Raw genomic sequence first — 4,763 nt, forward strand, 5'->3', positions numbered from 1 at the left:
AAAAAACCTAAACCTAACTTGATTTGCAAGTTAATTTTCCCATAAATACAACTCGAAAATCTCTTTTCAAAACACACAAGCAGCGACCATCTCTAGGTCTACTTTTCTTCATCTTCTTGCTTTTATTTTCGTGCGGCGTTTTACTTCCATCCCCGTTGCTGAGTTTAAGAGTGTGTAACTTTTATTGTGCTAATACAAGTTATATCGGGCATTCTTATCCTGGACACATGTTTCGACCCATGCCCATGCGCGTGTACCAAGTACCAAGTCCGTGTCTACTTGAAATTATTTTTTGCAAGTTTTTAACTTGATAAATAATTTATTTAAGAGTTTTATTTATGGAAAAAATTCCTTTTTTGTGTTTAATTGTTTTACAAGAAAAAAAACTAGTTTTATAAGAAAAAACCTAAACCTAACTTGATTTGCAAGTTAATATTCCTATAAATACAACTCGAAAATCTCTTTTCTAAACACACAAGCTGCAACCATCTCTAGGTCTACTTTTCTTCATCTTCTTGCTTTTATTTTCGTGCGGCGTTTTACTTCCATCCCCATTGCTGAGTTTAAGAGTGGGTAACTTTTATTGTGCTAATACAAGTTATATCGGGCATTCTTATCCTGGACACATGTTTCGACCCATGCCCATGCGCGTGTACCAAGCACCAAGTCCGTGTCTACTTGAAATTTTTTTTTTTCAAGTTTTTAACTTGATAAATATTTATTTAAGAGTTTTATTTATGGAAAAAATTCCTTTTTTGTGTTTAATTGTTTTACAAGAAACAAAACTCGTTTTATAAGAAAAAACCTAAACCTAACTTGATTTGCAAGTTAATTTTCCTATAAATACAACTCGAAAATCTCTTTTCAAAACACACAAGCAGCGACCATCTCTAGGCCTAATTTTCTTCATCTTCTTGCTTTTATTTTCGTGCGGCGTTTTACTTCCATCCCCGTAGCTGAGTTTAAGAGTGGGTAACTTGTATTGTGCTAATACAAGTTATATCGGGCAGTCTTATCCTGGACACATGTTTCGACCCATGCCCATGCGCGTGTACCAAGCACCAAGTCCGTGTCTACTTGAAATTATTTTGCAAGTTTTTAACTTGATAAATAATTTATTTAAGAGTTTTATTTATGGAAAAAATTCATTTTTTGTGTTTAATTGTTTTACAAGAAACAAAACTCGTTTTATAAGAAAAAACCTAAACCTAACTTTATTTGCAAGTTAATTTTCCTATAAATACAACTCGAAAATCTCTTTTCAAAACACACAAGCAGCGACCATCTCTAGGCCTACTTTTCATCATCTTCTTGCTTTTATTTTCGTGCGGAGTTTTACTTCCATCCCCGTTGCTGAGTTTAAGAGTGGTAATTTGTATGGTGCTAATACAAGTTATAACGGGCAGTCTTATCCTGGACACATGTTTCTACCCATGCCCATGCGCGTGTACCAAGCACCAAGTCCGTGTCTACTTGAAAATATTTTTTGCAAGTTTTTAACTTGATAAATAATTTATTTAAGAGTTTTATTTATGGAAAAGATTCCTTTTTTTGTGTTTAATTGTTTTACAAGAAACAAAACTCGTTTTATAAGAAAAAACCTAAACCTAACTTGATTTGCAAGTTAATTTTCCTACAAATAGAACTCGAAAATCTCTTTTCAAAACACACAAGCAGCGACCATCTCTAGGCCTACTTTTTTTCATCTTCTTGCTTTTATTTTCGTGCGGCGTTTTACGTCCATCCCCGTTGCTGAGTTTAAGAGTGGGTAACTTGTATTGTGCTAATACAAGTTATATCGGGCAGTCTTATCCTGGACATGTTTCGACCCATGCCCATGCGCGTGTACCAAACACCAAGTCCGTGTCTACTTGAAATTATTTTTTGCAAGTTTTTAACTTGATAAATAATTTATTTAAGAGTTTTATTTATGGAAAAAATTCCTTTTTTTGTGTTTAATTGTTTTACAAGAAACAAAGCTCGTTTTATAAGAAAAAACCTAAACCTAACTTTATTTGCAAGTTAATTTTCCTATAAATACAACTCGAAAATCTCTTTTCAAAACACACAAGCAGCGACCATCTCTAGGCCTACTTTTCTTCATCTTCTTGCTTTTATTTTCGTGCGGAGTTTTACTTCCATCCCCGTTGCTGAGTTTAAGAGTGGGTAATTTGTATGGTGCTAATACAAGTTATAACGGGCAGTCTTATCCTGGACACATGTTTCTACCCATGCCCATGCGCGTGTACCAAGCACCAAGTCCGTGTCTACTTGAAAATATTTTTTGCAAGTTTTTAACTTGATAAATAATTTATTTAAGAGTTTTATTTATGGAAAAAATTCCTTTTTTTGTGTTTATTTGTTTTACAAGAAACAAAACTCGTTTTATAAGAAAAAACCTAAACCTAACTTGATTTGCAAGTTAATTTTCCTACAAATAGAAGTCGAAAATCTCTTTTCAAAACACACAAGCAGCGACCATCTCTAGGCCTACTTTTCTTCATCTTCTTGCTTTTATTTTCGTGCGGCGTTTTACGTCCATCCCCGTTGCTGAGTTTAAGAGTGGGTAACTTGTATTGTGCTAATACAAGTTATATTGGGCAGTCTTATCCTGGACACATGTTTCGACCCATGCCCATGCGCGTGTACCAAGCACCAAGTCCGTGTCTACTTGAAATTATTTTTTGCAAATTTTTAACTTGATAAATAATTTATTTAAGAGTTTTATTTATGGAAAAAATTCATTTTTTGTGTTTAATTGTTTTACAAGAAACAAAACTCGTTTTATAAGAAAAAACCTAAACCTAACTTAATTTGCAAGTTAATTTTCCTATAAATACAACTCGAAAATCTCTTTTCAAAACACACAAGCAGCGACCATCTCTAGGCCTACTTTTCTTCATCTTCTTGCTTTTATTTTTGTGCGGCGTTTTTTTTCCATCCCCGTTGCTGAGTTTAAGAGTGGGTAACTTTTATTGTGCTAATACAAGTTATATCGGGCAGTCTTATCCTGGACACATGTTTCGACCCATGCCCATGAGCGTGTACCAAGCACCAAGTATGTGTCTACTTGAAATTATTTTTTGCAAGTTTTTAACTTGATAAATAATTTATTTAAGAGTTTTAGTTATGGAAAAAATTCCTTTTTTGGGTTTAATTGTTTTACAAGAAACAAAACTCGTTTTATTAGAAAAAACCTAAACCTAACTTGATTTGCAAGTTAATTTTCCTATAAATACAACTCGAAAATCTCTTTTCAAAACACACAAGCAACGACCATCTCTAGGTCTACTTTTCTTCATCTTCTTACTTTTATTTTCGTGCGGCGTTTTACTTCCATCCCCGTTGCTGAGTTTAAGAGTGGGTAACTTGTATTGTGCTAATACAAGTTATATCGGACAGTCTTATCCTGGACACATGTTTCGACCCATGCCCATGCGCGTGTACCAAGCACCAAGTCCGTGTCTACTTGAAATTATTTTTGCAAGTTTTTAACTTGATAAATAATTTATTTAAGAGTTTTATTTATGTAAAAAATTCCTTTTTTGTGTTTAATTGTTTTACAAGACACAAAACTCGTTTTATAAGAAAAAACCTAAACCAAACTTGATTTGCAAGTTAATTTTCCTATAAATACAACTCGAAAATCTCTTTTCCAAACACACAAGCAGCGACCATCTCTAGGTCTACTTTTCTTCATCTTCTTGCTTTTATTTTCGTGCGGCGTTTTACTTCCATCCCCGTTGCTGAGTTTAAGAGTGGGTAATTTGTATGGTGCTAATAAAAGTTATAACGGGCAGTCTTATCCTGGACACATGTTTCTACCCATGCCCATGCGCGTGTACCAAGCACCAAGTCCGTGTCTACTTGAAATTATTTTTTGCAAGTTTTTAACTTGATAAATAATTTATTTAAGAGTTTTAGTTATGGAAAAAATTTCTTTTTTGGGTTTAATTGTTTTACAAGAAACAAAACTCGTTTTATTAGAAAAAACCTAAACCAAACTTGATTTGCAAGTTAATTTTCCTATAAATACAACTCGAAAATCTCTTTTCAAAACACACAAGCAACGACCATCTCTAGGTCTACTTTTCTTCATCTTCTTACTTTTATTTTCGTGCGGCGTTTTACTTCCATCCCCGTTGCTGAGTTTAAGAGTGGGTAATTTGTATGGTGCTAATAAAAGTTATAACGGGCAGTCTTATCCTGGACACATGTTTCTACCCATGCCCATGCGCGTGTACCAAGCACCAAGTCCGTGTCTACTTGAAATTATTTTTTGCAAGTTTTTAACTTGATAAATAATTTATTTAAGAGTTTTATTTATGTAAAAAATTCCTTTTTTTTGTTTAATTGTTTTACAAGACACAAAACTCGTTTTATAAGAAAAAACCTAAACCAAACTTGATTTGCAAGTTAATTTTCCTATAAATACAACTCGAAAATCTCTTTTCAAAACACACAAGCAGCGACCATCTCTAGGTCTACTTTTCTTCATCTTCTTGCTTTTATTTTCGTGCGGCGTTTTACTTCCATCCCCGCTGCTGAGTTTAAGAGTGGGTAATTTGTATGGTGCTAATAAAAGTTATAACGGGCAGTCTTATCCTGGACACATGTTTCTACCCATGCCCATGCGCGTGTACCAAGCACCAAGTCCGTGTCTACTTGAAATTATTTTTTGCAAGTTTTTAACTTGATAAATAATTTATTTAAGAGTTTTATTTATGGAAAAAATTCCTTTTTTGTGTTTAATTGTTTTACAA

The sequence above is a fragment of the Papaver somniferum genome, chromosome 4 (assembly GCF_003573695.1).
Source record: "Papaver somniferum cultivar HN1 chromosome 4, ASM357369v1, whole genome shotgun sequence".
NCBI lineage: Eukaryota > Viridiplantae > Streptophyta > Magnoliopsida > Ranunculales > Papaveraceae > Papaver > Papaver somniferum.